Here is a 24,694-nt window from a genome sequence, read left to right on the forward strand (position 1 = left end):
TTTGCAAACAGGAGCATCAGTGGCAAGCTGGAACTTATTAGTGATGTGGAATCTTAGACGCTGCCTCCTGTCACCCCCACTAAATCAGACCCTGCATTTTAAATGGGCTTTCCTGGTGGATCAGACAGTAAAGAATTCACCTGCAATGCAGGAGACCGGGGTTCGATCCCTGGGTTGGGAAGATCCCCTGGAGAAGGGAACGGCTACCCACTCCAGTATTCTTACATGGAGAATCCCCATGGACAGAGGAGTCCGATGGGCTATATAGTCCATGGGGTCCAAAGAGTTGCTAAGTCATCTGTGTGCACTTCAAAGTTTGAGAAGCACAGGCCTACAGGGTTTCGGTTAAATAGCCAAAGCTCAGATGAGTTTAAAATAGGATTCAATTTATGTAAAACTTTTTAAGAAATATAGCCATTGACCAAATAAAAAAAAAAGCCTGAAAATTTGTACCAGCGACCACACTGGAAATCTCTGTTCTCACCGAAGCCCGGCTCACCCTGTGAATGGCAGTCAAGGCGCCTGGGTGGCTCGCAAGTGGCTGTTTCTCTAGGTCCAGCTGCTGGGTGCTTTGTGGCTTCCACACACTGACCTGGGAAAGAAAACTGTGTTCAGTCCAGGTCACCTTCAATTCCTCTCCCCTTTCAGAGTCCTCAAAAAGGGCATGTGTGATCTACAGGTTTGTAAAGTAAGAACTTAAACCTGCAGTTTCAGCCTCTACAATCGATGGAGACAGAACCACTGTCATAGCCTGAAAATGGCATTAGGTGCCCCAGTGTTTACTTTCCTCAATGACTTGCCATTTTCACAACTTCTCTAAACACTGGCTTACTTAATCAGGGCTTGCCAAGTGCTATTTGCTGGCCAGAACCCAACTTTATTTTCCAGGGAAATTGATTTTTCACAAGAGAGTTCCACTGATTTGGCTCATATAAAATATCTTAAGAGAGAAGACTTCAGAGGCACTTTTGAGGTTGCTTCAATTGCCTGACCGCAGATACTTTCATGGAGTGATGCCCACTGTAGGCAACTGACCAGACGCTTGTTGACTTGAGAAGCAAAGCTTACCCATGCCTTTCCTCTGCTCCCCTCAAGTTTCCAGCATGGAGGGCAAAGGCCTCAGAGAAGCAACACCTCCCCAAATTCAATAATCCTCATGCCTCCTCTGTCCAGCTCCTTTCATTTCTTTCTTCTTGCTAGTGGCAGCGCCAAAGGTGGGAAAGCTTGCCTCCAGTTTTGCCTCTCCCCTACCCCCTGATCCTTAACCCCCACGCACAACTGGTCAGCAAAACCCTTTCCAAATTGCTCCTAGATGTTCTGTCCCCCCATCGAGCACTCAAATCCCCAGCTCCCCAAGGCCTCGCCTCTCACCACCAGCAGCCCCCAGCCAGTCTCCATGACATCAGCCCCCACCCCTCCTCTGACCCCTGGCCATCCATCTATCCCAACACTGCTGTCTCATCTTCCCCAAACACCACTTCCACAAAAACACTGCTTTCCATGGACACTCCCAAAGGTTTCTGTTGTTTATGAGAGAAAATCCAGACATCTCTATTTTCTTTTTTTTTTTTAAATGAACATCTTTCTTCTCTGATTCAAACAGAAATACACAAATATTAAACAAAGCTTAGAATACGCTGAAAAGGCTACATGAGAGCATAAACTCGATCTACCCTTAATCCCTACACCAAAACATTTCCCATGTGTTGCCTCCCCCTGTTGTGCCTGGCCTCTAAGTCCTCGGCAGAATTCCTCTTTGTCATCCATCTCGTCTGCTCTCTCCTGCGTCCCAGGATCAGCTCTGGCTCCTGCAGAGAACATGATTCCTCCAGCCTCCCCACACACAGCTGACACAGCCCCTTTCTACATGCTCTGTGCAAAGCCCTGGACTCCTCTTTTACTCTCCTTACCCGTATAATTCTCCCCCTTCTAGACCAGCTTTGTAACTGTGGAGCTGTGTGTCCTTAGGCAAACTCCTTAACCTTTCTGGGCTACTGTTCTTTCAGCTGGTTGCCTTTCCATGACCTTCTCACTTCACAGAGACTCTCCTTTGCCATGTCCAATACCTCCAGCTTTTAGCCTTTGGGTCTGCCATCAAAAGTTGGCCCATGCATTTACATCTGTGCTTCTTTTATAACCTCATTATAAGTCAGCAAGGAGCCCAGTTAACATTTACAGATTGATTAAATTTGTGTTTTGAAAGGTCTAGCCTAAATCCCTGCTGGTACAGTTCACACCTCTTCTAGTGGATTCTAGACAGAAACCAGCATTGCCTTAGGTGCCTTCTCCACCCCACACCCTGGGCTAGACTGACTTGTGTGGCCCTCTGGGTCAGGCAGAGACTGATGGGCCTTAAAGAACGTTGGTCCCGGGTCATCTCCCCACCTTCGCTAGCCAGGTGTTCAGTTCCCTAGCATTAAGGCATCAGCGTCTCTGGGGCTGGTGCACCCCAGTTCACGGAACATTCCCCCATGTCAGTTGGCAAGAAAGCCTCCGCTTCCTTAGCTGCAGAGTTGCGCCAGCATCAGAGAGCAGAAAGAGGAAGCTGCTGGCTCTGTAGCAGCCATTCTAAGAGTCACACTGAAAGTGCTTAAGAAACTTCTCTTAACCTGACACCACCCAGCCCCCAACAAAAAGCCCAGACATTTGAATCCACGGTACAGAAAGCAATCTGTGCAGGCTGGGCAGCTTGGAGGTGACAGCTACACAATCGAGACTGCTGGTTTTAACATTTTGGAACAAACTCACCCTCCTTTACCCTGGAATGAAAGGACAAAAGTACACCCCATACGTATGTCCCATGATACAGACCTCAACTCCTTTGCACCCTCTGTACACCCTCACCCAGCAGGCAGGGTCTAGGCCCTCTAACAGGACAGGCCCAAGGGCATGCCTTTCCGCATCAGCAAGTGCCAACACTTCTTCCCCAGCCTCTTTCAGCATTTTCCTCCTTATTCTTTCATTCAGAGGGCTCCTGATATTTCACCGATATGAATGGGGTGTGTGCTAAAAGGAGGCACATTAAGGGGCTTGGATGGTTGTTTGTAAGGACAGCAAAAGCAGAGAGATCTCTGGCTCTGAGCTTCCCCCCAGGTAAGGCTGTGTCTAGGAATGGCTGTGAGCTTGACAGGGATGCGGAGAAGCAATCAGAGAGGAGAGTGGACACGTGCCTACAGGTGCACAAAGAATCCGAGCCTAGAGCTTACCAATGGCAGGTGTTCTTCTAAGTACTTTTCATACATTAAATCATTCCATCCTGAAAATAATCCTGTGGGTTGAGTATCATTATTTTCCCTGTTACAGATGAGGAAGGCAAGGCCAGGAGAGGTGAAGCAACTTTCCAGAGCAGTGAGGAAGACAGTAAGCAGAAGACAGGGTTTGAGTGGGAACAGCCCAGCTCCCAGCACTGCCCCATCACTGCATCACACCCATCTCTAGGTAGTGTAGTTGCACATTTTTGGAAAACCCTGGAACCTTCTCTCCCTTGCACAGATGTTCATTGAGCAAACCCCTGCAAGTCCCCAGAAGCCACTGTGGAGGAGGAGGCAGCCTTGGTGAGGGAAGCAGTGGGCACACACACTGCCCACTCTCCTAGACAGGCAGGGGGAACTGAGCTGCTGGAACCACAACTTATTTTCACCAAGAAGTCAGTATTCCTTGGAACAGATCAGCTAGAGTTATTTATTAATCCTTAGCAATTTTGCCACAGCCACTCCCAGCCTGCAAAAACAGTACTCTGTATCTACTGCTCAGTGAATCTGAGGGGCCAATGCTTCTCAGGCATAGAGGAGGGAGGGGATGGGGAGCCCAGCTACTGATGTTCTGGCAGCCTTGACTTTCAGCTCCTACAAATCATCCAGTTGCAGGGTCTCCCTGTGATGAAGTCTCTAGGATTCGAGTTAAACAGATAACAAATGCTCCTCAGCTAGCCTCAGCAACAGGGGAAATTTTTCCTTGAATATATGGGAAGTGCAGCCCTGTCTTATCCCAGAGATACCCAAGGGAGCCTGCAGCTCTGTCCCAGGTACCCCCAGCCACACCCCATTCAGGTCTCCTCTGGGCTCCAAGGGCTCATTTATGCTCTCAGCTCACACGGGAGTCTTAAACCTACTGCAGCAGGAGCTGGCAAGTCCCCACCCTTCTGCCTTAACTGTCTAGACCTCTCTTACAGCCTTCTATGCTTCCACAGAGACCCCTGTCTGACTCTGGTGGGCAAGATGAGTCATTTTCTTTATTTTTTAATTTTTTGACTGTGAGATCTTTTTGTTGCAGCATGCAGACTCCAGAGGACATGGGCTCAGTAGCTGTGTCTCTGGCTTAGTTGCCCTGAGTCACGTGGGATCTTAGTTCTCTGACCAGGGATTGAACGCAAGTCCTTTGCACTGGAAGGCAGATTCTCTTTTTGTTTTTCTTTTTTATTGAGTATAGCCAATTAATAATGTTGTGATCGTTTCAAGTGGACAGCGAAGTGACTCAACAATACGAATGGAAGGTGGATTCTTAAGCAATGGACCACCAGGGAAGTGCCCACGGGTCGATTTCTTTCCTAGTGTATTTCACTTTGGTGATGGACTAATGTGAACTAAGGCGTTACTGTTTCTCTTAAAGCACCCTGAAAATGTGTAAAATAAGAAGTGAAAGGCAATTTTCTTCTGGTAATTTGGCACAACTCCATGTGACAACACTTTGGCAAGGCACATTAAAAAAACTTTCCTTTTATTCCCTTTTAAATTACCGATAAAATATTAATTATCTGTACCCAAGAATTCTTTAAACAAGTGGTGTGATCGCTTTAATTATTATAACATTTAATACAACAATATTCCAGGATGACAAAAGAATTAAAATGACCCCCAGGCTCTGTAGAAAAGATTTGCCTACATTAATTAGCACATTTCTAAAGTCACAGTTGAACTACAGTGTGAGTTAGTCCTACTGGTTTATATCATATAGAAAAATACCTCTGACAATGTACGGACAACCAAATTGCTCTAAGACAGTAGTCCTGGACATAGTCTACAAACATTCCCTAAACTCACGCTATGAGCTCGGCATGGATGAGTCAGGCATTCATTCTCTAAACACGAGGCACTCAGTCTGGTCGGGGAGCCAGGCACACATACAATGAAATAAGTGCTTAATACATGGCTCTATATGGAAGGAACTTCAAAGGGAAGTACCCAACCACACGGCGGGAGGAGGGGTACGGAAGGCAGAAGGGGAGCGGGGAGCGGGAACGGAGGGCGGGAGGGGTGGCAGGGGATGGGAGATTCTTCCCAGAAGAGGTGATTCATCATCTGGTTGAAACAGAGGCCAAGTCATCAAGGTGGACTGCAACTCATCAAACCAGAAACTGGAGACGGCGTTAGTACCAGAGACATACTTGCTGGTCTGAGTTTCTGGTTCTCGTTAGGGCTTTCCAGGTCCCGAGACAGAAGAGCCTGAAAGAACTGCTTTTCTGTGGGCCCATTCTTAGTGTCCAAGAAAAATGCCATCTTGATTATTCTATTTAAGCTCATCCTGGGGTTTTTTTCCTGTTACTGAGAAATCGACTAAATATCCTAAGGCTTAATGTTTGGTCCCTCTCAAAAACAGACCAGGTCTTCTTTGTGAGCCTTTTTCACATTTCAAAACCGATAAGCACAGGAGTGGGCCCCTAGCTTCTAGGCTCCATTTCACCTCCAGGGCACCATCAGCAGCGAATGGCACTGGTGATGTGCAAACTTGTTCAGGCTCCTTCCAAACCTTCTACTTGCTTACATTTTAAAGGAAGCAGGGTGGGACGGAGGGCAGGGCAAGAAGTGTGAATCTCTGAGTGTGTTTTTGTGATGTGCAACAGCGGGCTATGTGTGTCCAGACCCACGAGGTACGAATCCTATGGAGTCCTTGAGACGGATGTGGCCAAGATGTGCCGAGTTGGAGAGAGGGACTCCAGGCTTAAGACAGAATTTATAAAGGCTTGGCTTGATGATTGAAGTCCAACACAGCACGCAACTTCTAAAACATTTTTATTTAGATACAAAGTTCATCCAAGACCCCATAAAAAGACCTTGGCCTGTTTTCATAGAGTATGGAGACAGTCGTGGCCTCTTTTTAACTTTGGTTCCTATAATTTATACTGGGGACCCAAGCTAATCATTCCAAACCAGTAAATTAATAAATAGAGCAGCAGAAAGGAAGACTGCAGGGTCATGAGGCCTGGGCTTTCGTGTTTCTTCTTTCCTGGTAACTGTTTCCAGATGTGGGGGCTGGCATAGTGTCAGCTTGGTGACAGTAACTAATCAAAATCCTTCCTCCCTAGCTCTCAGCACGCAGCTACTGGTCCCGGCAAAATGGCCTACTAGTGTGTTCCTTTCAGAGGACTTGCTGGGCTGGAAGCATGGCCCTTGCAGGGTGTTTAGTGGGCACAGACCATGGAGTTTATTCCCGTCAAACACAAGAACCTCAGGGCAAGGCATCTCTTGAAAGAACTGCATCCTTATCACAGTACCCTAAATGATGGAGAACAATGGGAGCTAGATTTGGGACAAACATCTCATCACTAGGGAAATGGCATACGTGTAGTCCTTAGCTCAGGACCGTTTCCTTACCACTGATGAAATGTTTCCTCTGTAGCTACTGAGAGGAGAGGTAAGAAAGCAGGCTTGCTCCTGACTTCAGGGTGCTTACAGTCTGAGGCGAGGGCTTCCCAGGTGGTACTAGTGGTAAAGAACCCACCTGCCAAAGCAGGAGATGTAAAGAGATGCGGGTTTGATCCCTGGGTTGGGAAGATCCCCTGGAGGAGGGCATGGCAAGCCACTCCAGTATTCTTGCCTGGAGAATCCCATGGACAGAGCAGCTTGGTGGGCTACAGTCTATGGGGTCGCAAAGAGTCGGACACGACTGAAGCACCTTAGCACGCAGCATGCACACACCATGAAACTAAGTCAGAAGTGACTAGGCCAGTTGAGATTTAACAGGGAGGACATCCTAAAGGGCATGCTCATGGAAGGACTCATAATGGACAGCTGGGCCTCTTTCAACAGCAAAAAGAGGTGATTTTAGGAAATGGCAGGTTCTGGCGTAGTCCAAGTGGCCAGTCTCCACACACAGGGAACTTCGCCTTGGACCTTCAGATCATGGTCAAGGTACCAGTCAGGCTCCAAGAGGCCCAAGGCAGTGAGGCCAGGAGAGTGGAGTCCAGGCTTCTCACATCTTGTTTCCATCTGTCCTCTTTGACTTTTTGGGGAAAGCCTCCTTCTTCTGTTGATATTTACTTGCCAACCTTGCTCATCCAACCATAGGGAAAATCAACTCTGAATATTTTAAGCTGGAAGCATATAAATTGGTTTGACATCCCACTGGCCTTCTCCCACAGGCAGATAGGGAGTAAGCTGGACTGTGTGGTCGTTGACCACCTTGGGAGACAACCATAAGAATGAAGTTCATTGCTTTCTAAACTGCAAGCAGCACTTACTTGTGGATTTCCAGGAAAATGCTGTGACTGGGAATCCTCCGAAAGATCACAGAAAATCCTCGCTTTCATGCCTCAAAAGATATCTGCTCTCAGTTGGCTTTGATTTGTCAGTGACCTAGAACTTGTTCCCCTGACTCATCAGCAGGAGTAAATTGTGAGGACTCGAACAGAAAGCCCTGAAGCGTGTGAGGGAGCAGGGGGAGAGTGTGTGTCCAGGGCCAGTGTGGGGCAGCAGGAAAGGCCGAGACTGTCTGCTGGTAATGGGTTCGGACCTGCCAGGGAAGGAGCCAGAGGCTAAACTGATGATCCTGCTCCCCCGTCCCTGCTGCTGTCTCTCTGCCCTTCCCAGAGAGGCAAGTTGATGCAAGCCACACATTTCGTCCACCGCCCAGGCCCCTGGCCTGAGTCCCAGGACCACTGGGGGTGCATACTCCCTGAAGATGAAATGTACCTTTATCATCCCTATCTTGGAATAATGCATGAAATGATATTTCACAGCATGGCTTCCTAGGGGTTCAAGTCTTAGAGGCCAGTGCATGGGGCTCTGTTAGCCCATTTCCTGGTTAGACTGGGTTCCGTGCACTGCTACCCAGGCTCAAGGAGGTAAGAGAAGATCTGCAGAGTGGAGCAAATATGGATAAACAAAAGATGTAGAAGAACCTTTGTGTTTTCCAGAGCATTCCATCATATGGGAGGACCAACAAAAGGGAAGAAAACACTGGGCAGCCTTCATCTCCACAGCCAAGTTTACGAAGCCTTTTCTGTTCTGAGTTTGGCGTGCTCTTTCTTACCTCCGGGCCCATGAACCCACTGCTCAGAAACAAGCCTGCTGTCTGGCTTCCACTTTCCCATTAGATTTTAGTTTATACCACACTTCCTCCAAGAAGCCTTCCCTTCCTTCATGCCTTTTCTGTGGGCTTGCATGGCTTCTATTTTTTTTTTTTTTACTACTGTGGCATCTATCGGTGTTGTAATTGTCTGGTGACGTCTAGACCGTGAGTTTGGTGAGGGCGGGGGAAATGCCTGCCTCATTCACTCCCCTGTTTCCAGTACTCACTGATGCATTGACTTATTTATGGTGTACCTAGAGTGAGCCTGTCAAATGATCAAAGAGGAGAAAGGTCCATCATGAGGCTTCCTTACTCGAGGGAAGGCCTGTTGGGGGAGACGCACTGTGAGGTCTTCTTGGAGAAAGTTGGAAAAGAGGAGACCAGAGAGGCTGGAACCTTCCTGCCTCACACTCCCAACCTCCATGGGACAGCTGGGCTCCATGGGGATAAAATCTGGGAGCCATTAATAAGGGGGAAGGGCGCTCACATTCAAGGAGCCCTGACCACATGCCAAGATGGTTTTCCAGATGCCAACCATGCAAATAACATCCGCCATTCACCCGGAGCTGGCTATAGGCCAGGCCACTTCTGGGGCTCCCTCATTTGATCTTTCAACCACCCTGCAAAGCAGAGCTGGTTGGCCCCGTCTTTACAGAGGAGGCAGGGAACCTCAGAAAGGGTGGGACAGGGCCAAGACCGCAGAGTCACAGAGCCAAATTTTAAAGTTGATATTCAAAGGCTTCTTTTTATCATACTTTTAAGTAACTGCCAAAGATGCAGAATACTGTATTTGGAGGATGTGCAAGGCAGTGGGAGCGGGGAGGTGGACGGGAGAATCAGTATTGTGTAGGAGGGTGCTCAGGCAGACCTGTGTTGGATAGTGTACACATGGAAGCTGAGAAAATTGATTGTGCCCACACGTTGTGTGCCCACACACCCACTGAAGGGCTTCCTGGGGACCCACAGGTCTGTTTGTTTCAGCTTAAAGTCCTCATTTGCCCTTGAAGGTCAATGCCCAATCAGTGAGCGTGACTGTCCTTCCTCGGCAGGGACCCAGCATCCCAGAGCAAAATGGTGAAAGAGGCAAAAGCTTTCCTCATTTTTTCCTCACAGGAGGGGTAAGCTGCAGGCAGGTGCTCTGCTGATGTGGTGTGGCCAAGTTCTACAGACCCTTGCTACACAAAGATTCGGATTCAGCCCCACCTCACTGAATCACAATCTGCCACAATCCAGGGGTTCTTCACCTTGGCAGCATCTCTGAATCACTGCTTGGGGTGGGGGGGGGGGGTGGGGTTCACAAATCCTACTGCCTGGGGCCAGGTAAACCAGAGCTCTGTCCTGCGGTCCCAACACAGCTTCGAAGCTCCCAGGGTGACTCCATGTGTAGTCAATGCTGAGAGTCACTGTCGTGGTGGGCCTCACATCTGTACACTCACCTCCTCTCCCCAGGGCTACTGAGGTGGCCACAGCCCTTTCCCTAAGCCAGACTTTCCCAACCTGGCCCTGACTCCTCCACCCAGCCTTTGCTCCAAAGGATCTCCCATCTACCAACAAAACTGGGGACTTGCTCTTTCCCAGGCATACCTCAAAGTTTCCCACATGCTCACCCACTTTGATCTATCCTCTGTACTATTGCTCACCCAAATCCTGCCCATCTTTTGAGGCACATCTGAAATAGACCTCCTCCACTTGTCTCCCTCTGTGTGGTGGTCATCTGCCCAATATGTTTTTTATGGCTTTCACATGGCCTGAACTATTTTCTACTTTGGATTCACATTGAGCTATCTTCTTTCCCCTTTCCAAGCCACCCCCTTAGGCTGAAGGCTTCAAGGGCAGATTGGGGTTGCATGCATCCTTGTTTATCCTGGCTCTTGGCTCGGCACGAGAACCTCTGGTCCGCAACTGTGCCCCCTGCCCTGTTCCTTTCCCAGGCAGAGGGCAAGCCCAGGACAACTCCAGAGCATGGAAAATTCAGACTGGGCCTGAGAGCTTTTCTAGCATCGCAGGGCATCTCCATCACAGCTGGGGATGGTCCGGCGAGCCAATTTGTTCCATTTAATTCAAGCTCTTTAAAATGACTACTGTAAAGAGAGTGGACAAAACCCATATAGGGCAAGCTGTTTTGGTCTCTGCAACATAAAAGTTGCCTAGAAACAAAAAGTTTTCTATCATTTGTAGCAATGTTAATACAGAACTTCAAATGTGGGCTCCCTTCCTTCTAAATAACAGCTTTACTTTGGTGGGATAAGATAGGCTCACTACCACAGCCAGCAGAAATCTGACCACCAAACTTCAAAAGAAACAGCCTCCATCTTTCTGCCTAGCTCATTCTGGCAGCCTGGGCCTGGCCTCAGTTCAAGACCCGAATAAACGCTCTTTTAATGCAGAAACTTGCATTAGCATTTGGGCTTGGACTGCTCTTCTGTTTTCCCCTCATGTTGTGGGAGTCACTGAGAGATTTGCTCTTATAAAATTCAGGCAGGGAGCCAGATATTCAGTGTCTAGAAACAGGATACGGGGGGACCCCACCTCACATCACTGCCATCCCTGTGCTTCTGAGCAGGGCTGACCACGTGCCTTTCCTCCCCAGGGAACCGGGGTCCCAGCTTCTGTTCCTTTAGTGTTGTTGGCCTTCTTCCCTTTATTCCCCACCCTTTGCCAAGCACCCACTCTTTTTTTTTTTTAACTATAATTGACATACAACAATATATAAGCTTTAGGTGTACAACATAATGATTTGAGATATATATATATATACACACACATACATATATCTATATACACATATATACTGTGAAATGATCACCACAATAAAGTCTAGTTAACATCCATCACCACACATAGTTACATCTTTCTTTCTTGTGATGAGGACTTTTCAGATCTACTCTCATAGCAACTTTCAAATATATCAAGAAAGTGAAAACACAACTCACAGAATGTGAGAAGATATTTGCAACCACATATCCGGTAAAGAACTAGTAACCCAATGCAATCTAGTATCACTGGCTACAGTCATCATGGTGTACATTAGAGCCCCAGGACTTATTATTATCTTTTTATAACAGGAAGTTTGTACCTTTTGACCCCTTTCACCTCTGCCCCCACGTTTGGCAACCACTGATCTATTCTGCTTCTAGGAGTTGCTTTGGTCTTATTTTAAGATTCCACATACAAACAAGATCATACAGTGTTTGTCTGTGTTTATCTCACTTAGCATATTGCCCTTGAGGTCCATGCATGCTTTCACAAATGGCAGGATTTCCCTCCTTTCTATGGCTGAATAATAATCCATCATATTACATAAATGTACATATCACATTTTCTGTATCCATTCAACCATCAATGGACATTGAAGTTGTTTCCATGTCTTGGCTACTGTAAATAATGCTGTAGTGAACATGAGGGTGCAGACATATTTTTGAGTTAATGCTTTGGTCCCCACTCTCCTTATGGCTCTAACAGCCCATTTTTCAGACAAGAGTTCTGATACATACCAGTGTCGGTCACATTCAAAGTTCACTTCCCTCTGAGATCCAAATTTGAACTGACAAGGCTGTATGGTAGGATTTACAAAAGAGCTAGCAATTTTTTTGCATTTTTATCTGCTTAGCACCAAATCAAAGACCTCAAGAGGTGTTTTAGAAAAATATTGTTTCTGAGGAAGAATTTTGACAAAAATGGAAATGAGTCAGTCTCTCCCTGTGGTTTACCTAGACATGTGGTAATAAGGCACCCCCACAGGGCCCCAGGTTACAGCAGGGCAAATTGACAGCATGTGTTTAAAGGAACCCCTTGAGTATTAGGCTTGGAACAGCTTGCAAACGCTGCTGGGAGGTGTCCTGAGGTCTTTAGGAGCATGCAGCCACCTTGTACCCTTGGCTGAGGACAAGCACAGAGAGCGGAAGGGTTGGGGAAGGGACCTCTGAAGACTTCTTCTACCCTGGGACTTGTGACCTGTGCTACCAGCCTTGTTCAGAGCCAGGTCAGGCAGCTGTCCTCCAACTTTTGCTCAAGTACCTGTATTTCAACAAAAGTTTCCAGCATGCTGTATAATTCCCACTCCACACAGAAACTTCAGCCCAGAGGGGGAAAGAAATTGAGCTTTGTTCCCCTGGGCCAAACACCTAGAAACTATTGTTTGCATGTGCCTATACATTCAGTTCTTCATGGATAACACAATCGCCAAAGATTTAAATGCTGAACTGCTCCTTGTTTCCAAAAACTTTTAAAGAAAATGCCACCTCGTGTTCCCGCAGCTCAGTGGTAAAGAATCCACCTGCCAATGCAGGAGACAGGGTTCAGCCCCTGAGCTGTGAAGATCCAACATGCCTTGGGACAACTAAGCCTGCGTGCCACAACTATTGAGCCTGTGCTCCAGAGCCTAGGAGCCAAATTACTGAAGTGTACACGCCCTAGAGCCTGTGCTCTGCAAAAAGAGAAGTCACCGCAATAAGCCCAGCACCGCCACTAGAGAGTAGCTTCTGTTCGCCACAACTAGAGAAAGTCCTTGCAGCAACAAAAACCCAGCACAGCCAAAACTAATAAATTTTTAAAAGATTATTAAAAAAAGAAAATGCCACCTCAAAATCTCTGGGCACTCAGAAATTTATAGTTTGAGTTCAACATTTCTGATGAGACTGCAATTTTGCTATTTTTCAGGAAAAGCATGAATTAGACACTTCTAGTAAGAAGAGGAAATGGCTTACCAAATATCAGCGTAATTCTTGAGATTCTGTTTAATTACACAATATTTCACTTCCTCTTCTTCATCTAATGTGAGCAAGCAGTTGTCCTAAATATTAAATATACAAAATCACAGCAAACCCTATAATAACTAAGAAATCCTAAAATGATATACATGTGCTCTTTATGGGCAATGAAAAGCCTATAGGAAGAAGAGACTAGATCACAGAGAGATTGATCATGGAGAGATTCTTCACCCTCTCTGAGTTCCTTAGAGAACCTAGCAGACCATTTTCTAAGTTTATTTCTGATTTTCAAGACCACAGCCTAATAACAATAGTTAGCTTTTATATCTTTGGCTACAACTAACTCCCCAGAGTAAACTGTTTCTTAACCTAGAAAGAATAATTATCAAGTAAAGATGCTCTGTTATTTCTCAGCCATGCTTTGTTTCAAATGCATCTATTCAGTCCACATTCAAGTTTTGACATGTGTGAACACTTAGACATTGGAAAAAGTTTCCTACTAGCTGTCACTGTGCACTGCATTTCAATTTTTTAAAAAAGATTTAAAAGATTATCAAAAAACTATTTCAAAGCTTAAAACAAATCCTCTTATTGTATTCCCAAGTACTTAGTATCTCTTATCACCAGGTGAGATTAAACAACCCTTTTGGCTGTTTGCCCAAACACCCAGACATCTTTTATGTGAAGTGTGAGTCATGGCAGCATTGCTTTCATGGTTTGGGACAGTCTCCTTGGAACGAAGAATAAACGGCAGTCTTAAGTTATTGGTGATGATGGATTGGGAACCAGACATTTATTCAAGGAAAGAAAAAAAGACATAGGAAAATGTTGCCTGCTGATTTTAAATCAAAAGAGCTAATTGTCTTCTGTGAGTTATGTCAGCTAAGAAGTATGGGATGGTGGGAGAGCCTGGAGAGAACAGACGTTGGAGAGGAGCTCTCTTGTAAATGAAAGAATTTAAACACTAGAGTGAAATGTGGACTGGTAAGACTTCTCGGAGGGAAAGATGTAGTGTCTTTCCTCCATCCAACGTTGTTTTCCATGTTGTAAAATTTTATGACAGCAATTTCAATAAACAGTGAAGTCTGTTATTTCCTAAAATGTCTATTTTGATCCAAACACTATTTAATCTATGCGTGGTGGGGCAAAGATAATTAATGTGTTTGTATTTCTTAGAGCCTCTGCCCTTTGACATCTCCATCTGAGGAGAGTTTCATTTCTGCCAGACCATTAAATTTTGTGCTTTTGAAACAAAACATCAGAGCAAGGAAAAAAGAACCAGAGAAGAGGAGGAAAAGGAGAAAACTAGAAAGGTTTCATTGATCTGAATCAGCATTGTCCGAAAGAAATATAACAGGAACTATGTTCATTAAGGGCTGATACTGAAGCCAAAGCTCCAATACTTTGGCCACCTGGTGGGAAGAGCCAACTCACTGGAAAAGGCCCCGATGTTGGGAAAGATTGAAAGCAAATGGAGAAGCGGGCAGCAGAGGATGAGATGGTTGGTTAGCATCACGAACTCAATGGACATAAATTTGAGCAAACTCTGGGAGATAGTGGAGGACAGAGGAGCCTTGTGTGCTGCAGTCCACGGGGTTGCAAAGAGTCAGACACAACTTAGCGACTGAACAACAACAATATTTATAAATATGTAATAAACATATATAAACATGTAATTTACATTTTCCTGGTGGCTCAACATAAAGTATCTGCCTGCAGTGCAGGAGACGCAAGAGACGTAGGTTCAATCCCTGGGTCGGGAACATCCTCTGGAGTAGGAAATGGCAACCTGCTTCAGTACTCCTGCCTGGAAAATTCCATGGATGAGGAGCCTGGTGGGTTACAGTCCATGGGGTCACAAAGAATTGGATGTGACTGAGCATGCATACACACATGCATGCGTGTGCGTGTGTGCACACACATACACACACACACACACACACAGTAGCTATATCAAAAAAGCAAAAAGAAACAGGTAAAATCATTTTCAAATATACAGTTTATAAAATATTTTAAAATTATCATTTGAACATGTATGCACTATAAAAAATTATTAATCAGATATTTTACTTATATTTTATATAACAAGTCTGCAAAATCCTGTATGCATATTACAGTTAAAGCACATCTCAGTTCACTGTGGCTTTCATTTCAAGTGCTTACTAGCACACATGGTTCGTGATTACCATACTGGACAGTACAAATCACGATAAGAAATTACTGGGAAAGAGGAGGAGAAATGAAGAAGAAAAGCCCTGCAGCCATGGGTTTAGGAGTTCACTGCCAGAGAAATGTAGGGAACAGCTGTGGATTGTACAATGAGATCCCTTTCAAATTCTTCAAAATGTAAAAATAAAGTATTTGAGTTATTTTGAAATTAATGTGGGTAGGTGGACTGTGTTTCTTCAAATTGGACCACTAGGTCCTGGATTTACCAGGAATATATCTCCAGTCATGGATGGGGGAGAGGTAAATGAAAATGTAGGGTGGAAAGATGCTGGCAGGTGTGGGCAGAGGCGAGCTATATGTATATTACCTACATCTGCACAAGCAATACCTGTCCCCTGTCTGGTATGGGGCACAACCAACCCAGGACCCAGGAGGGCATGAAGCTAGCACATCAAGTAGATGCAAAAGAAGGTATCCATTGTTGTGGCCCAGTGGTGCTAAGGAGCAATGGGCTCAAAACCCTTGAAGGAGGTACTTCCCTGATGATCTAGTGGTTAAGAATTTGCCTTTCAATACAGAGGACCTGGGTTTGATCCCTGGTCAGGGAACTAAGATCTCACATGCCTCAGGGCAAATTAAACCCGCACACACCACAACTACTGAGCCTGCACACCACAACTAGAGAGTCTGTGCACTTCAGTGGAAGATCCCTCCTGATGCACTGAAGATCAACTGTGGCACAACTAAGACCTGATATGCTCAGTCATGTCCAACTCTTTGCAACCTACAGTCCCATGGGGATCTTTTCTTGGTGCTATTTCCTACTCCAGGGGTTCTTCCCGACCCAGGGATTGAACCTGCATCTCCAGCAATGGCAGGCAGATTCTTTACCACTGTGCCACCTTGGAAGCCCTAGGACCTAATGCAGTCAAATAAATAAATATTAAAAAAAAAAAAAAGAAAGAAACTGTGGAGGTGATAGGCATGGCCACACAGCAAGGGCCCTGACACATAATGTAGTTTGAAGTGGTCAATCTGGGTGCAAAAGCAGGAAAGAGGATGAAGGACCCCTGCCACCAACCTGCTGCCCACAGGTACTATAGACTAAAGATACACCACAATCAGAACCTGAACAGGAAAGACTGACCCTCAGGCCCTCAAATGCAGCTAGAGCCCAAGAGTCAGAATAGCCCAGAGCTCAGAACTCATTCTACGTCAAGATGGGAGTGAAAGTCATCCTGAATTAGCATGTTAGCACCATTCTGGGGACCTGATCCTGTGAGATTCTACGGAAGAAATACTGTGCTGCCCTGAGACAGTGATCTATTCCCCAAACCACTTCCTAGAGCTGGGGCCCATCCAGGTGCCCTCAGGATAATGCCATGAACGGGAGTCCTGAATGTTCTCAGAGCATGTGGTCTCCCCCATATAAGATGAAGGAGTCAAAGAGCACCCTAAACAGAAGAAATGAGGACCAGAGCTCAAACAGAACTGAGGGCTCCCGCTGGCCCCAGGCATGGGAGCTGCTGCTAAGTCGCTTCAGTCGTGTTCGACTCTGTGCAACCCCATAGACAGCAGCCCACCAGGCTCCCCTGTCCCTGGGATTCTCCAGGCAAGAACGCTGGAGTGGGTTGCCATTTCCTTCTTCAATGTATGAAAGTGAAAAGTGAAAGTGAAGCCGCTCAGTTGTGTCCAACTCCTCGTGACCCCATGGACTGCAGCCTACCAGGATCCTCCGTCCATGGGATTCTCCAGGCAAGAGTACTGGAGTGGGTTGCCATTGCCTTCTCCGAGGCATGGGAGGGAGCTTAGTAAATTTCAAGGAAGTTACTCCAAAGCATGGTGTTCAGGACACAAACCCTACTTTGTAGGACTAACAGCATTTGGGAGCAAGCTCTCCTGGAATGTGAGTGAATAAAGCCAATACAAAGAGAAAAACAGAGTGGGGAAACCAACAGCCGATGCTGAGGCCTGGAGGCCAGTTCAAACCCCCAAAGTCAGTTTTGGCAGGCAACACATTGCCTTTCTGACTTCAGCAAGTTTGCAAAGTGCCTCTGTCACTTTCAATTCAAACAGCAGCCGTGGACAATGCAGAGTGTTCAGTGATTTCAAGACTAAAGTTGAGGCTTCCATCCTCAAGGGAGCCATTCCCTTCCTCTCAGTCCCAGGGCCAGGACCATCCCACTACTGCACAAGTTCAAACCTGCATCAGGGGCTGAGCAAGCCCCTGAAAAAGTACAGTAAGAGTCACCTGTCTCCCTGAAAAACAGCATAAGAGTATGAAGGATCATCCCCACAGAAGGATGAAACCCTGGTTTGATATCATTATCAAGATATCAGATGATATCTTCTCAAAGTGGCTCCAGGAACTGATGCGTTCCACCTTTCTCCACCCAGCTCAAAGCACCTCTGTGCGTTTAGAATAATCTGTGTGATGTGGTAGGCTGCCATCTCCCGGGTCACACAGAGTTGGACACGACTGAAGCGACTTAGCAGCAGCAGCAGCAGTGTGATGTGGTCCTAGCCTGCCTGCTGCTTCAGTCTCATGCCATCCACTCCCCACTCCCACTCTGCACTCCTTAGCCATTCTGGACTTTTCCCTGTTTCTTTAGGAAGCCACATTTCATTCTGCCTCAGGGCCTTTGCACTAGCTATCTCCTCCCCTGTAATGCTCCTTCCTTTCTCTCACTTTTTTTTGTCCTTACATCTTACTTGAATGGCGATAGGTCTTCCTGGACCCCAATTATTCTCTATCATCCTATTTTCTTTCCTTTAACAACTGTTGTTTTGTTGGTTATTTATTGTCTGTTTCCCCATTGTGTTTACACTCTTTGTGGGTGGGAATCTTATTTGTCTTATTCACTACGCTATTCTTAGTATCTAAAAGAATATCCAGCACATGAAAGTGAAAGTCGCTCAGTCATATTTGACTCTTTGTGACCCCATGGACTATAGAGTCCATGGAATTCTCCAGGCCAGAATACTGGAGTGGGTAGCCTTTCCCTTCTCCAGGGGATCTTCCCAATCCAGGGATAAAACTCAGGTCTCCTGCATTGCAGGCAGATTCTTTACCAGCTGAGCCGCAAGGGAAGCCCAAGAATACTGGAGTGGGTAGCCTATCCCATCTCTAGCAGATCTTCCTGACCCAGAAATTGAACCCGGGTCTCCTGCATTGCAGGCAGATTCTTCACCAACTGAGCTATCGGGGAAGCCCTATCTGGCACATAGTAGGTGCTTAATAAATAATTATCCATCACATAAATCAAATGTACACAGGGTGCTCTGACTGACAGATACAGCTTGTCTTCTGGGGAATGTCATCCTCCTAGCTCCTTAGCTAAGTCTAGAGCTGACATTTATCTGGCTTAAAAGGTCACTACTGAGCGTGCCCTCTGCATGGGCTCTTTGCGAGGTGATAACTGGATGTGGCTCTTAACCTCCAGGAATGCAGACTGACGGGAGATATAGACACATAGACAAACACGAGTCAACGTGGGAAATGTTGTGCTCCTGTTGCAGAAACAAAGAGGAGAGCACCGTCTTCCTGCTGCACAAGACATTCAGGCAGCGACATCAAGGGACGCCATGGAGGAAGATCCTACAGAATGTGCATATTGTCCTCTCTTGCAACATCTCGCAGATATGAACTGAAAAGCAATTCCTCCACCCTTTCTCTCCCTAAAGTATGGAGATATATACGGGCTTCCCTGGCGGGTCAGGCTGTAAAGAATCTGCCCATAATGTAGGAGCCTGGGGTTCAATCCCTGGGTCAAGAAGATCCCCTGGAGAAGGGAATAGCAACCCATTCCAGTATTCTTGCCTAGAGAATCCCATGGACAGAGGAACCTGGTGATCTACAGGGTTGCAGAGTTGGACATGAATGAGCGACTAGCACACACACATGTAATGGGTTGGCCAAAATGTTTGTTTGGGATTTTCCATAAGATGTGACAGAAAACCCCAAATGAACTTTTTGGCCAATCCAGTTTATATGGCAGGAGTATCAGCAGTCTGTCCTGAAAGAAGGGAGAGCTGGAACACCATGTACTTGAAAGGGCTTGTAATCATCTATTCTGTTTGCATGTCAAGCACCAATTAGATTATTTATGCCTCTCAAGTGGATTTTGTGTTAACCTGAATATCTGGTTTTGGCAGTGTTTTATAATCTGCTAGATTTATTAACTGCGCCTGCTCTCCTGGCTTGGGGTAAGGAGATGTTACAGGAGGTAGTAGGGCCTTGTGCCTGTGGAGTACTCAGGAGAACAGCTAGCCCACAGTGTCCCTGCAGGGAGGACAGAGCCCACAAGTTCCCGAGGTTCCAGGTCTCCATCCCCTTGCCCCAAGAGGGTTCACATCCAGGACCAGCCTCATGAGATAGCAGGGTGCCACCTTACTCCTCACCATGGGTGCTGACTCACCTCTGCCCGTCAGACACTCACAGAGAATATGGAATTCCCAATACAAGTCAAAAATCCACCCGGAGCACAGGAGGCTCTGGGCCCAATCCTGAGGTCTTTGCACACCCTAATGTCCCAGACGTTACACACTCTTGCCTTAGACCCTTTGTCTAAACTTGGTCTAACGAAACGATCATGGCTCATTGTCAACATGAAGCATCATCCAACTCCTTATGCTTAAATTATGAATCAGTCATGAAAGGGCTTTTCACTTGGGGGAAAAAAAGCCTGAGACCCATTTTCTGCCATATTAAACACACATATACAAACAAGTTTGATAAGTCAAATAGACAAGACCGTTGCAAACTGCAAAGTCATACAATTTATGCACCATCTTTTCTTTTAAAAAAAATCTAGCAACAAAGAGATGAGCTGGAGAGGCTGGAGCTAGGCAACCCTGGTGGGACACAGGACACTTTCTGGCCCTGAGGGGCCAGGCTGGATCCTGGGAGGCATCTGTAGTTTCTGTTTCTTTGGTCCCTAGAGGAGGTGAATCAGCCCAAGGTCAGCAGCTTCCTCCTTTCTACAGTGTTCCCATTGAATCCCAACAGTCTAAAATGATGATGAATGTTGGAGCTAGAGGCATGCTAGAAACTCTTAAGACCAATCCCCTCATTTGTAAACAAGGCAAGAGAGTTCCAGAAGGGAGCCCTGCCTCGTCCGAGGTCACGCAGCAAGTCCACGCTGGAGTCTGGAGTAAGAAGCCAGAGTCCCTGACTCCCAGCCCATTGGGCTCCTGGTGTACCCAATACACTGGTGATGTGAGTCACTGTCCATGTGTATCTGTCCTAGCGCCCTAATGGGACTCTAGGCTCCACATACTGCTTACAGTGCTTTAGTCTTTGGATCCCTGATTAAGTCCCTTAATTGGAAGTTTCTTTAGAAATTTTTGTTTTAAAACAATGCTTGGTTAATAGCCCCCTACTAAGCCACTCCCAACTTCTCATGAAAATGAGACAGCACTGAAAAAAGCAAAAAAATCTCATTCTGCGAATTGGGATCAATACTCAACCAAATGCGAGGCAAGAAATTGGGGAGCCAGCCCCTAAAACCAGGACCATGAGGGCTAGCACAGTCCAAAACACCAAGATGCTGTCCAGAGTGCTCTCTGCCTCCAAGGGCACCCTCTCCTCAAGCCCTGTGAGCAGCAGATGTAGAGGAACTGGGCTCCACAGTAGCCCAAGAGGGAGCCTTCACCGACATGGCACTATAGCACCAGCCTACGGATGGCAGAGCCTAGAGGCAGGAGTGCCAGGACACAGTCCTTTCTACAGGCTTCATTTCTTTCATGTGTCAGAGAGCTAGCTATACAGTGACATAGGAGATGGAGGATTTCAGCTAACAGATGTTCAGTAAATAAAAACCTGCTGGCCACCAGGAACAAGGCCAGAAAATTGCGCCACAATCTATGACTCAATTACTGAGCAGGGCTTTTAACAGAAACCCCTGAAGACAGAGGCAGAAACAAGCATGAGCCCCCACAACGTCTCTACTGGAAATTAATAGAACTAGAAAGATGGTCCAACTGCTGGAGGATGAGTGGAAGGGGAAAAACAACAACATCTAGAAAGTAATCATGGAACATCGGAAATAAAGCACTCAGGTTTGCAATGAAAAAGTTTTACATGCAATACTGGGGAAAAAAAAAAAAAAAAGCCCTGTATTAGGTCCATAAGAAGCTGAGCTGATATCAAAGAAAAATGCATCAGTAGCACTGAAGAGGGCTTCCCTGGTGGCTCAGATGGTAAAGAATCTCCCTGCAATACAGGAGACCAGGGTCTGATCCCTGGATTGGGAAGATCTCCTGGAGAAAGAAATGGCAACCCACTCCAGTATTCTTGCCTGGAGAATTCCATGGACAGAGGAGCCTGGTGGGCAACAGTTCATGGGGTCACAAAGAGTCGGACACGACTGAGCAAATAACACACACACAAGCACAAAGGATGAGCATGAGACCAGGAGAACACAGAGGAGAGGGGCGAAGTGGTGACAAAAATAGGAAGGAAAGGACAGATTCTTTTCTTACTCTCCTCTTTTTCTGTCAAATACCCAAGACGTACAGAACTTCCTAAGGAAGAAACACACACACTTGGAACAAAAGCAATAACGAAAGACAACTTCAGTATGCACATTGAAAGGGCTCACTGTAACATAAGTAAAATTAAATGTAAATGGGGATGCATAGGAAAGACTTCACAAAACAGGCCTAAAGCTGCTGTCCTTAGACCTCCAGCTGCTTACTGGGATCTGAGAACTTGGCTGGTAAATAGCTCCCTGCACTGTTATAAAATTTGACCTAAATGGTGCGTTCATGCTTAGTTACTAAGTTGTATCTGACTCTTTGCAACCCCATGGACCATAGGCCGCCAGGATCCTCTGCCCATGGAATTTTCCAGGCAAGAATACAGGAGCATGCTGCCATTTCCTCCTCCAGGGGATCTTCTTGACCCAGGGATCGAACCCAAGTCTCTTGCATGTCCTGCACTGGTAGGTGGATTCTTTACCACCGCACTACTTGGGAAGCCTAAATGGTAAGTAAGAGTGACTCACTGTGCCTGAAGTGTTTTCCCAAACACTGTGCTTTAAGCTGCTTTTCTGCTGGGAATCTGGACTTCCGATACATGCTAGGTAGAGTGCCTCTACGATCAGACACCAATAAAAAAAACTTGAGAACCAAGTCTCTAATAGGACTCCCTGGGCAGACACATCACACATGTTCCATTTTACTCGCTGGGGATAAGTGAGTCCAACTGTTTGCAGCCCCATGGACTATGTAATTCGCCAGGCCAGAATACTGGAGTGGGTAGCCTTTCCCTTCTCCAGGGGATCTTCCCAACCCGGGGATCAAACCCAGGTCTCCCACATTGCAGGTGGATTCTTTACCAGCTGAGCTACAAGGGAAGCTCAAGAATACTGGAGTGGGTAGCCTATCGCTTCTCCAGGGGATCTTCCTGACCCAGGAATTGAACCAGGGTCTCCTGCATTGTAGGTGGATTCTTTTCCAATTGAGCTATCAGGAAAGCCTTGCTAATGGATGAAACTAGAGCCTATTATACTGAGTGAAGTAAGTCAGAAAGAGAAAAATAAATATCATACATTAATGCATGTGTATGGAATCTAGAAAGATGGTGCTGATGAACCTTTTCACAGGGCAGCAAAGGAGACACAGACCTGGAGAACAGACTTGTCAACAGAGCAGGAGAAGGAGAGAGTGGGGTGAATGAAGAGAGCAGCATGGAAACATACACACTGCCATATGGAAAACAGAGAGCCAGTGAGAATTTGCTACATGACTCAGGGGGCTGTGACAGCCTAGAAGGGTGGGATGGGAGATGGGAGGGAGGTTCGAGAGGGAGGGGACACATGTATACCTGTGGCTGATTCATGTGGATGTATGGCAGAAACCAACACAATATTGTAAAGCAATTATCCTTCAATCAAAAATAAACAAATTTTAAAAAGAATAACTTACTTGTACATTATAAGAACCAAGGGAAAAAAACAACTTCTTACATAGAATATAAAGACTTTTCCTTGAGCACTCTATATGCTGCAGCCTTCAGAGGGTTTTGAAGGAAGAATGTTGGACCCGGTAACTTTGTAGCCTTCAGAATAAAGGCAACAGACTGACATTCTTAGATATATAAGCACTCAGAATGACTTACCAGTGACCGAGATCATTAACTTGAAGGATGTGAGAATAAGGAATTCTGGATATGCACTTCTTTTACGGATATTCCCAATTTAAGATCTTGGAGAATTCTGCAACCTCAGGCTTAGGCCTTCACCATTTCCCTCAGCTGTTTTTTCTGCTTCTGCCATGTTCCTGAAACCAAGAAGTGAATTTTTCATGCCATATCTTTCACCCCATAATTTAGGAGGAATCTTCTGTCACAGTTGATAGCCACTTAAACTACTAGGCACTACAGTTCTAATCTGAATGACTGCTAAACATATGGGACAGCAATAATATGTCTCACCTTGAAAAAGTCAGTGTATTGAGGGTTGCTGAGTAGGATTCTGAACCACATCTGAACTCCATAGGAAACAATGAGGGGATCAATGAGTGATCACTGGGCTGGGGAAAAAACAGAGCAGGCAGTATACATGGGTCACTCATTCACTTTCCCAACACACACTCAGGATATTGTGGTTTTAAAACCAATAAATAAAAAAATGTTAATTCTGTCCACAAAAGAACAGCTGCATAGTTCAATAAAGAAGACTATCTACATGTCATGAAGCTTGAAATTAGCTTTCTATATTTAAAAAAAATTCACAATGAGGAAAAAAAAAAGTACTCCAAAAAACAATGAGAAAAAAAAATTACTCCAACTGGGTGACTTGGGTCACTGCATACATGTGTGTGTGTTGGGTTTCCCAGGTGGCTCAGTGGAAAAGAATCTGCCTGCCAGTGCAGGAGACACAAGAGACATGAGTTCAATCCCTGGGTCAGGAAGATGCCTTGGAGAAGGAAACAGCAACTTAAGCCAGTATTCTTGCCTGTAAGATCCCATCCTGGTGGGCTACAGTCCATGGGGTCACCAAGAGTTGGACACAACTGAGCGATTGAACATGTGTGTATGTTTTAATGTACTGGGAAAGTTAATAAACCACCCAAATGTAATTATTGTCTGTCATCAAGCCCCTCTTTCAATAGTTTTCCATTTGGACCTCTTTTCCTTCATTAACTGTGCTTTAAAAAGCAACTACGTACTAGTATCTTGGCTATAAAAATATAATGCATATTACAAAGTCATTGATGAAATCTACCAGAGGATTAATCAAAGTTACCTCTGGAAAGTGGACTTTTGAGTGATTTTTAATTTTTTAAATGATTTATCCTGACTATGCCCTGTCTGCGCCCCTGCTCACCACCAGGACCATTCTCCACTTTTCTCTACCTTGCATACTGACCCCGAATCTGTACTGTCTATAGGCCACTGTCTATTGCTTGGGCTCTCGTGCTTTCTGGCTGCTGGGTGGGTTTAGCCAATGGATGTGATTAGAAGAGATTAGCGGGAGGAAGGAAAGATGCCAGGGAAGCGTAACATTGGAGCAACACTGACACTC

At 45.9% G+C, this 24,694-nt stretch overlaps 1 long non-coding RNA gene across 3 annotated transcripts; it reads right to left on the bottom strand.

Annotated features, from left to right (window-relative positions):
* Positions 1 to 448: 448 nt before the first annotated feature.
* Positions 449 to 23,721, bottom strand: LOC112586908. 3 transcript variants are annotated; one of them, XR_006641405.1, is made up of 3 exons: positions 23,602 to 23,721; positions 23,287 to 23,447; positions 449 to 592 (listed from the first exon to the last, which is right to left on the bottom strand). It is a non-coding gene; the product is annotated as an uncharacterized LOC112586908 (long non-coding RNA). The 3 variants fall into 3 exon arrangements; XR_006641406.1 differs by lacking the exon at positions 449 to 592 and adding an exon at positions 14,745 to 14,802; XR_006641407.1 differs by lacking the exon at positions 449 to 592 and adding an exon at positions 14,885 to 14,943.
* Positions 23,722 to 24,694: the final 973 nt, after the last annotated feature.

This window comes from Bubalus bubalis, chromosome 9, assembly GCF_019923935.1.
Source record: "Bubalus bubalis isolate 160015118507 breed Murrah chromosome 9, NDDB_SH_1, whole genome shotgun sequence".
NCBI lineage: Eukaryota > Metazoa > Chordata > Mammalia > Artiodactyla > Bovidae > Bubalus > Bubalus bubalis.